We start from the raw sequence: 10426 nt of genomic DNA on the forward strand, positions 1-10426 counted from the left end.
GGCTGGCTCCTCCGTCGCGACGTTACCTGAACGCCCATCTGCGGCCTGCTAACCGTTAGCTGTCTTACCGGCTGCTATCTGAATAGACAATCGGACATTTTTTAAATTTTTTAAATTTTTTAAATTATTATTATTATGTTTTCTTCTTGGGCCTCTATAACTATATCTATTGTTTTTATTTTTGTTGTTGTGTGATTTGGATTGATCCCCTCTACCACACGGAACCCCACTAATCTACTGACGGAGCGCAGGAGGTGGCTAACAACAGACCTCCATCCTATGCTAGCTTGCTACCGATGCCCTGGCTAGCTGTCTAAATCACCAACCAACCTCTCCACTCACCGGACCCTTTTGATCACTCGACTAAGCATGCCTCTCCTTAATGTCAATATGTCTTGTCCATTTCTGTTCTGGTTAGTGTTTATTGGCTTATTTCACTGTAGAGCCTCTAGTCCTGCTCACTATACCTTATCCAACCTATTAGTTCCACCACCCACACATGCAATGACATCTCCTGGTTTCAACGATGTTTCTAGAGACAATATCTCTCTCTTCATCACTCAATACCTAGGTTTACCTCCACTGTATTCACATCCTACCATACATTTGTCTGTACATTATACCTTGATGCTATTTTATCGCCCCCAGAAACCTCCTTTTACTCTATGTTCCAGACGTTCTAGACGACCAATTCTCATAGCTTTTAGCCGTACCCTTATTCTACTCCTCCTATGTTCCTCTGGCGATGTAGAGGTGAATCCAGGCCCTGCAGTGCCTAGCTCCACTCCTATTCCCCAGGCGCTCTCTTTTGACGACTTCTGTAACCGTAATAGCCTTGGTTTCATGCATGTTAACATTAGAAGCCTCCTCCCTAAGTTTGTTCTATTCACTGCTTAGGCACACTCTGCCAACCCGGATGTTCTAGCTGTGTCTGAATCCTGGCTTAGGAAGACCACCAAAAACTCAGACATTTTAATTCCAAACTACAACATTTTCAGACAAGATAGAACTGCCAAAGGGGGCGGTGTTGCAATCTACTGCAAAGATAGCCTGCAGAGTTCTGTCCTACTATCCAGGTCTGTACCCAAACAATTTGAACTTCTACTTTTAAAAATCCACCTCTCTAAAAACAAGTCTCTCACCGTTGCCGCCTGCTATAGACCACCCTCTGCCCCCAGCTGTGCTCTGGACACCATATGTGAACTGATTGCCCCCCATCTATCTTCAGAGTTCGTGCTGCTAGGCGACCTAAACTGGAACATGCTTAACACCCCAGCCATCCTACAATCTAAACTTGATGCCCTCAATCTCACACAAATAATCAATGAACCTACCAGGTACCTCCCCAAAACCTTAAACACGGGCACCCTCATAGATATCATCCTAACCAACTTCCCCTCTAAATATACCTCTGCTGTCTTCAACCAAGATCTCAGCGATCACTGCCTCATTGCCTGCATCCGTAATGGGTCAGCGGTCAAACGACCTCCACTCATCACTGTAAAACGCTCCCTGAAACACTTCTGCGAGCAGGCCTTTCTAATCGACCTGGCCGGGGTATCCTGGAAGGATATTGATCTCATCCCGTCAGTAGAGGATGCCTGGATATTTTTTTTAAATGCCTTCCTAACCATCTTAAATAAACATGCCCCATTTAAGAAATTTAGAACCAGGAACAGATAAAGCCCTTGGTTCTCCCCAGTCCTGACTGCCCTTAACCAACACAAAAACATCCTATGGCGTTCTGCATTAGCATCGAACAGACCCCGTGATATGCAGCTGTTCAGGGAAGCTAGAAATCATTATACACAGGCAGTTAGAAAAGCCAAGGCTAGCTTTTTCAAGCAGAAATTTGCTTCCTGCAACACTAACTCAAAAAAGTTCTGGGACACTGTAAAGTCCATGGAGAATAAGAACACCTCCTCCCAGCTGCCCACTGCACTGAAGATAGGAAACACTGTCACCACTGATAAATCCACCATAATTGAGAATTTCAATAAGCATTTTTCTATGGCTGGCCATGCTTTCCACCTGGCTACTCCTACCCCGGACAACAGCACTGCACCCCCAACAGCAACTCGCCCAAGCCTTCCCCATTTCTCCTTCTCCCAAATCCATTCAGCTGATGTTCTGAAAGAGCTGCAAAATCTGGACCCCTACAAATCAGCCGGGCTAGACAATCTGGACCCTTTCTTTCTAAAATTATCTGCCGAAATTGTTGCCACCCCTATTACTAGCCTGTTCAACCTCTCTTTCGTGTCGTCTGAGATTCCCAAAGATTGGAAAGCAGCTGCGGTCATCCCCCTCTTCAAAGGGGGGGACACTCTTGACCCAAACTGCTACAGACCTATATCTATCCTACCGTGCCTTTCTAAGGTCTTCGAAAGCCAAGTCAACAAACAGATTACCGACCATTTCGAATCTCACCATACCTTCTCTGCTATGCAATCCGGTTTCAGAGCTGGTCATGGGTGCACCTCAGCCACGCTCAAGGTCCTAAACGATATCTTAACCGCCATCGATAAGAAACATTACTGTGCAGCCGTATTCATTGATCTGGCCAAGGCTTTCGACTCTGTCAATCACCATATCCTCATCGGCAGACTCGACAGCCTTGGTTTCTCAAATGATTGCCTCGCCTGGTTCACCAACTACTTCTCTGATAGAGTTCAGTGTGTCAAATCGGAGGGTCTGCTGTCCGGACCTCTGGCAGTCTCTATGGGGGTGCCACAGGGTTCAATTCTTGGACCGACTCTCTTCTCTGTATACATCAATGAGGTCGCTCTTGCTGCTGGTGAGTCCCTGATCCACCTCTACGCAGACGACACCATTCTGTATACTTCCGGCCCTTCTTTGGACACTGTGTTAACAACCCTCCAGGCAAGCTTCAATGCCATACAACTCTCCTTCCGTGGCCTCCAATTGCTCTTAAATACAAGTAAAACTAAATGCATGCTCTTCAACCGATCGCTACCTGCACCTACCCGCCTGTCCAACATCACTACTCTGGACGGCTCTGACTTAGAATACGTGGACAACTACAAATACTTAGGTGTCTGGTTAGACTGTAAACTCTCCTTCCAGACCCATATCAAACATCTCCAATCCAAAGTTAAATCTAGAATTGGCTTCCTATTTCGCAACAAAGCATCCTTCACTCATGCTGCCAAACATACCCTTGTAAAACTGACCATCCTACCAATCCTCGACTTTGGCGATGTCATTTACAAAATAGCCTCCAATAACCTACTCAACAAATTGGATGCAGTCTATCACAGTGCAATCCGTTTTATCACCAAAGCCCCATATACTACCCACCATTGCGACCTGTACGCTCTCGTTGGCTGGCCCTCGCTTCATACTCGTCGCCAAACCCACTGGCTCCATGTCATCTACAAGACCCTGCTAGGTAAAGTCCCCCCTTATCTCAGCTCGCTGGTCACCATAGCATCTCCCACCTGTAGCACACGCTCCAGCAGGTATATCTCTCTAGTCACCCCCAAAACCAATTCTTTCTTTGGCCGCCTCTCCTTCCAGTTCTCTGCTGCCAATGACTGGAACGAACTACAAAAATCTCTGAAACTGGAAACACTTATCTCCCTCACTAGCTTTAAGCACCAACTGTCAGAGCAGCTCACAGATTACTGCACCTGTACATAGCCCACCTATAATTTAGCCCAAACAACTACCTCTTTCCCAACTGTATTTAATTTTAATTAATTTATTTATTTTGCTCCTTTGCACCCCATTATTTTTTATTTCTACTTTGCACATTCTTCCATTGCAAAACTACCATTCCAGTATTTTACTTGCTATATTGTATTTACTTTGCCATCATGGCCTTTTTTGCCTTTACCTCCCTTCTCACCTCATTTGCTCACATTGTATATAGACTTGTTTATACTGCATTATTGACTGTATGTTTGTTTTTACTCCATGTGTAACTCTGTGTCGTTTTATCTGTCGAACTGCTTTGCTTTATCTTGGCCAGGTCGCAATTGTAAATGAGAACTTGTTCTCAACTTGCCTACCTGGTTAAATAAAGGTAAAATAAAATAAAATAAAATGTTCTCATCTCGGGCCTTACAGCATCATAATCAGCCTGTGGTTATTGTGTTCTGGGTTGGACTAATTCCATGTTTTCTCTCTCTTTGTCTCTCTCTGTCCTGTCTCTCTCTGTTCTGTCTCTCTCTGTTCTGTCTCTCTCTGTCTGTCTCTCTCTCTCTCTCTCTCTCTCTCTGTCTCTCTCTCTGTCCTGTCTCTCTCTGTCCTGTCTCTCTCTCTGTCCTGTCTCTCTCTCTCTGTCCTGTCTCTCTCTCTCTCTGTCCTGTCTCTCTCTCTCTCTGTCCTGTCTCTCTCTCTCTCTGTCCTGTCTCTCTCTCTCTCTGTCCTGTTCTCTCTCTCTCTCTGTCCTGTCTCTCTCTCTCTCTGTCCTGTCTCTCTCTCTCTCTGTCCTGTCTCTCTTCTCTCTCTGTCCTGTCTCTCTCTCTCTCTCTGTCCTGTCTCTCCTCTCTCTCTCTGTCCTGTCTCTCTCTCTCTCTCTGTCCTGTCTCTCTCTTCTCTGTCCTGTCTCTCTCTCTCTCTGTCCTGTCTCTCTCTCTCCTGTTCTGTCCTCTCTGTCCTGTCTCTCTCTTCCTGTCCTGGTCCGTCTCTCTCTATCTGTCCTGTCTCTCTCTCTCTCTCGTCCTCTCTCTCTCTCTCTCTGTCCTCTCTCTCTCTCTCTCGTCCTGTCTCTCTCTCTCTCTCTGTCCTGTCTCTCTCTCTCTCTCTCTCTGTCCTGTCTCTCTCTCGTCTCTCTGTCCTGTCTCTCTCTCTCTCTCTGTCCTGTCCTCCTCTCTCTCTGTCCTGTCTCTCTCTCTCTCTCTGTCCTGTCTCTCTCTCTCTCTCTGTCCTGTCTCTCTCTCTCTCTCTGTCCTGTCTCTCTCTCTCTCTCTGTCCTGTCTCTCTCTCTCTCTCTGTCCTCTTCTCTTCTCTGTCCTGTCTCTCTCTCTCTCTCTCTCTCTGTCCTGTCTCTCTCTCTCTGTCCTGTCTCTCTCTCTCTGTCCTGTCTCTCTCTCTTGTCCTGTCTCTCTGTCCTGTCTCTCTCCTTTCTTCTCTGTCTCTCTCTCTTTGTCTCTCTCTGTCCTGTCTCTCTCTCTCTCTCTGTCCTGTTTTCTCTCTCTCTCTCTGTCCTGTCTCTCTCTCTCTCTCTCTCTCTGTCCTGTCTCTCTCTCTCTCTCTCTCTCTGTCCTGTCTCTCTCTCTCTCTCTCTCTCTGTCCTGTCTCTCTCTCTCTCTCTGTCCTGTCTCTCTCTCTCTCTCTCTGTCCTGTCTCTCTCTCTCTCTCTGTCCTGTCTCTCTCTCTCTCTCTCTCTCTGTCCTGTCTCTCTCTCTCTCTCTCTCTCTGTCCTGTCTCTCTCTCTGTTCTGTCTCTCTCTGTTCTGTCTCTCTCTGTCTCTGTCTCTGGTGTAGGACAGATAGTATGCTGAGTAAAGCGGCCACTATGGAGATCCCTATCAACCGTAACGGAGACACGAGGACGCTGGCGGAGGATGACAGCCTTGAACAAGTGAGTCACACACACCCCTTCCATAACCATTGACCCCCAGCTGATTTACCAGCTCTTTCTGTCCTACCACAGGAGTGCTGTAGACTGGTCCCAGATCTGTCTGTACTCTTTCCTATTATTCCTTTGCCGTCATTCTCAATTCTGTCTCGGGGCTCCACGGACAATTCCTTCGACCTCATGGCTTGGTTTTTGCTCTGACATGCCCTGTCAACTGTGGGACCTTTATATAGACAGGTGTGTGCCTTTTCATGTCCAATCAATTAAATATACCACCGGTGGACTCCCATCAAGTTGTAGAAACATCTCAAGGATGATCAATGGAACCAGGAAGCACCTGAGCTCTATTTCAAGTCTCATAGCAAAGGGTCTGAAAACTTTATGTAAATACGTTTTTTATTTATTTTTTACACAAAACGAAATTTCTAACCTGTTTTTGCTTTGTCAATATGGGGTATTGTGTGTAGATTGAGGAGTTTTAATTTATCTACACCATTTTAGAATAAGTCTGTAATGTTACAAAAACGCGTTATCATCGTGTCCATTTTATTAGGAGCATTATTAGGGGCATTATTAGGAGCATTATTAGGGGCATTATTAGGAGCATTATTAGGAGCATTATTAGGGGCATTATTAGGAGCATTATTAGGAGCATTATTAGGGGCATTATTAGGGGCGTTATTAGGAGCATTATTAGGGGCATTATTAGGGGCATTATTAGGGGCGTTATTAGGAGCATTATTAGGGGCGTTATTAGGGGCATTATTAGGGGCATTATTAGGAGCATTATTAGGGGCATTATTAGGAGCATTATTAGGAGCATTATTAGGAGCATTATTAGGAGCATTATTAGGGGCATTATTAGGAGCACACACAACGTGTACGTCTGAGTCTCGTAGTAAAATGGAAAAGTTTTCTCTCAGTTCAGTTGGGTTGATCGAGCAGCCTCTGTGTCTGACTGAACGTTCCCTGCTCTGTCACCTGTTGCACTTCCACGGTGTCCATGGGAACGTCTAGTTTTATGAACAGGTGGCGTGACTATTTTAAGGGCCTTCAAGCTAGGCTATGTTATTTTTTTTGTCTCCGTGGGTGTATGTGAGAAATTTGTTTCGGGAGGTATTGCCTAACAAAGTTAAGTGTGATAAGAGTTCATTCAGGAGTAAGGTTGGACTTGACGATCCTGATGATATAAAGAAACCATTGATTTCCTTGTAAAAGAATTGCCAGTGCGAACCGTGTCGTCTTGCCGTAGGCGATGTGTAAACTGTGGGCTAGAGCTATCACTCTCTTTTTAGTAGTGACTCGTTTTAGAAGGTGTGAGGTTATTACGGCTGTAAACTATTGAACTTCTAGCCATGCAGAATGAAAAAACATGTTCATGAGATCTGCTGTAGCCTCACTGCCCTAGAGGTGGAACGAGGTGGGATGGTTGTGTCCGTGTGTAACCGGTTCTGTGTGTTCTAACAGCCTGCCCTAAAGCACACCTTGTTGAGCAAACACAACATAGGTTAACAGGGACTGCAGATCCGGGAGGGAGGGAGGGGCAGGGGGGGGGGGGCAGTAGATGGAGCGGGGGAGAGTACGTTTAAGACCATTAACAGGCTGGTGATTGACAGCCTCGTTGTGTGTTTCAGCAGTACAGAGACAACCTCACGAGTGTTTCTCTGTTAGCCAGTCCTTCAGTGAAACCCTCCAGACACGCGCAGACACAGAGACGGACTGTAGGACTACAGTGAAGCTGCATCCCTATTCGGGGCCCGCTGTTCAAAAGTGTTGTCAATTGGACACAGTGTATTGAAGGAGGATGTGTTTTTCACCAGGGGTCAAAGAGTCAGGGTTATTTATTGTTCATAGCTGAATATTAACAGACGTTGTCATAGCAACAAGGCCTTCTTTTCTCTCTCTCTCTCTCTTCCCGAAAACTGCTGTAACTTTGTCCTTGGCTGCTGGTCCTGGCTGCTGGTCCTGGCTGCTGGTCCTGGCTGCTGGTCCTGGCTGCTGGTCCAGGCTGCTGGTCCTGGCTGCTGGTCCAGGCTGCTGGTCCTGGCTGCTGGTCCTGGCTGCTGGTCCTGGCTGCTGGTCCTGGCTGCTGGTCCTGGCTGCTGGTCCTGGCTGCTGGTCCAGGCTGCTGGTCCTGGCTGCTGGTCCAGGCTGCTGGTCCTGGCTGCTGGTCCAGGCTGCTGGTCCTGGCTGCTGGTCCTGGCTGCTGGTCCTGGCTGCTGGTCCTGGCTGCTGGTCCTGGCTGCTGGTCCTGGCTGCTGGTCCAGGCTGCTGGTCCTGGCTGCTGGTCCTGGCTGCTGGTCCTGGCTGCTGGTCCTGGCTGCTGGTCCTGGCTGCTGGTCCTGGCTGCTGGTCCTGGCTGCTGGTCCTGACTGCTGGTCCTGGCTGCTGGTCCTGGCTGCTGGTCCAGGCTGCTGGTCCTGGCTGCTGGTCCTGGCTGCTGGTCCTGGCTGCTGGTCCTGGCTGCTGGTCCTGGCTGCTGGTCCAGGCTGCTGGTCCTGGCTGCTGGTCCTGGCTGCTGGTCCTGGCTGCTGGTCCAGGCTGCTGGTCCTGGCTGCTGGTCCTGGCTGCTGGTCCAGGTTATATTAACCCTGTTAAGAATGTGCATTTGAAACAATGTCAGTGTTGGAATACCTTTTAGTCATGTAAAAAAATATATATATTTTGAGATGTTCGCATGTTGCGATTTTTGTGGTTTCTGTGATCTTACTGTCGTCCTTCCAGTCGTCTGTCTGGTGAGCATGTCAGCGGGGTGGCTGTTTTGGAATGGGTCTCTACTGTAATCTGATGCCTTATGTTGCACCGTTTATGGCGTGACGCGGGGAGGGCCGGCCTGTGGCGTGGCGCGGGGAGGGCCGGCCTGTGGCGTGGCGCGGGGAGGGCCGTCCTGTGGCGTGACGCGGGGAGGGCCGTCCTGTGGCGTGACGCGGGGAGGGCCGGCCTGTGGCGTGACGCGGGGAGGGCCGGCCTGTGGCGCTCATCAAGAGAACTAATAGATCTGGGACCAGTTTACTGACTTCCTCACATCACTATATTCTGTAGCTCATCAAGAGAACTAACAGATCTGGGACCAGTTTACTGACTTCCTCACATCACTATATTCTGTAGCTCATCTAGAGAACTAACAGATCTGGGACCAATTTACTGACTTCCTCACATCACTATATTATGTAGCTCATCAAGAGAACTAACAGATCTGGGACCAGTTTACTGACTTCCTCACATCACTATATTCTGTAGCTCATCAAGAGAGCTAACAGATCTGGGACCAGTTTACTGACTTCCTCACATCACCATCAAGGTCTATTGTTTGGTTTCCTTATTTTGCATCCTGTCGTGATTCTGTTTACACATTGTCTTTTTGTTCTGTCTGTCTCTTTATTTCTCCCTCCTCCATCTGTGTCCAGGTTGCTAAGCTACAGTGGAGCTTAGATGAGAAGGTAGGGAGTTTCACAATCACCAGGGTGAGAAGGACAACACTGTGTGTGTGTGTGTGTGTACTATAGATTCAAGCAATGCCACCTAATGTTTTGTCACGTTGTCTGACTTGCTGAATGAAATGGGTCTGGTAGTCATTGCGTAACTTAACATGGCTGCTAGGTTGCACATCACGTGTATTTAAAAAAAATATATATATATATATTTGTTTTTAAGTTGATGACAAAGCATTAGGCAGGTTGACTGAATCTGTGTGTTGTGTTTCTGACCTCCCTCCTCCTCTACGCTAACTCTGGTCGAAGGTCTGTCAAATCCAATCGAAATGAGGACGTGTCTCAGGGCTCTACAGTGCCCCCATTTTTACTTGCAATATAAAACCTAAATATTTTTTGTTTTTGTGACCTGTGATTCTTTTTTTTATTTCATTTTAATTTTTTTATTTAGGAGCAACTTTGCGACCTAGAGAAATGTTAAACATTCTACTACCTCATAGTTTTCATTGTGCCCCTACATTTCTTTGTGTGCCCCTACATTTTCCAACTGAAGGGGCACACGTGCTCCTTGTAAAAAAACAAAAACAAGAAGAAACCAAAAAAGACCCACTTTATTACAGAATCCTGTGTTAATGAAAACAAATCGTATTTTAGGCTAAAAGAGGGCGACACCATAGAGAATGATAGAGCACTCTTCTTTGTATCCGTCCCATTATGGTGTCTGTTAGAGCACAGGCAGGGCCATTGAGGTCAACTCCATTTTGAAGTAGTCACTTTTTGTTCTTCTACTATTTCTATGAGTTAAGTAAACAAACTGAAAATGTGCGTACTGCCCCCTGGAGGGTGTTGTCTGAACAGGTATAAAGACAAGGTTGGTGATTTACTGCCCCCTGGAGGGTGTTGTCTGAACAGGTTTAAAGGATGGTGATTTACTGCCCCCTGGAGGGTGTTGTCTGAACAGGTTTAAAGGATGGTGATTTACTGCCCCCTGGAGGGTGTTGTCTGAACAGGTATAAAGGTTGGTGATTTACTGCCCCCTGGCGTTATGGAATGTTTCCTCACGACTTTAATTCATTGGCTGATCCTTCCTGGTGTGACCTGGATGGAATCATGTGATCCTTCCTTAACCCATAGGAAGTCCCACCCAGTTGACTACTTCAAAATGGTGTAAGTCCTCAACAGCGCTGCCCCATGCTCGAACTTCCTTTAAGGAAATGGAGTCCTCATTTTGTCTTTATGGACAAACACATGTTGGTTTGAGAGACGTTCTTCTGCCCCAGTGGTTCTAAACTAACTACAACTCATAGACCTTGTTTAACAGGTTTTATTCTGAACAGGAAATCCTTTTAACTGGTTTTATTCTGAACAGGAAATCCTTTAACAGGTTTTATTCTGAACAGGAAATCCTTTAACAGGTTTTATTCTGAACAGGAAATCCTTTAACAGGTTTT

At 46.8% G+C, this 10426-nt stretch overlaps 1 long non-coding RNA gene across 1 annotated transcript in view; it reads left to right on the top strand.

Moving 5' to 3' along the window:
• Nucleotides 1–9027, top strand: part of LOC109884321 (uncharacterized) — a 28057-nt gene extending 19030 nt beyond the window's left edge. The window contains exons 2-3 of the long non-coding RNA XR_002254339.2: nt 5451–5547; nt 8952–9027. This is a non-coding gene — a long non-coding RNA (uncharacterized LOC109884321). The remainder of the gene's footprint in view (nt 1–5450; nt 5548–8951) is intronic.
• The last annotated feature ends 1399 nt before the right edge of the window (nt 9028–10426 follow it).

Source organism: Oncorhynchus kisutch, linkage group LG29, assembly GCF_002021735.2.
Source record: "Oncorhynchus kisutch isolate 150728-3 linkage group LG29, Okis_V2, whole genome shotgun sequence".
NCBI classification, from domain to species: domain Eukaryota; kingdom Metazoa; phylum Chordata; class Actinopteri; order Salmoniformes; family Salmonidae; genus Oncorhynchus; species Oncorhynchus kisutch.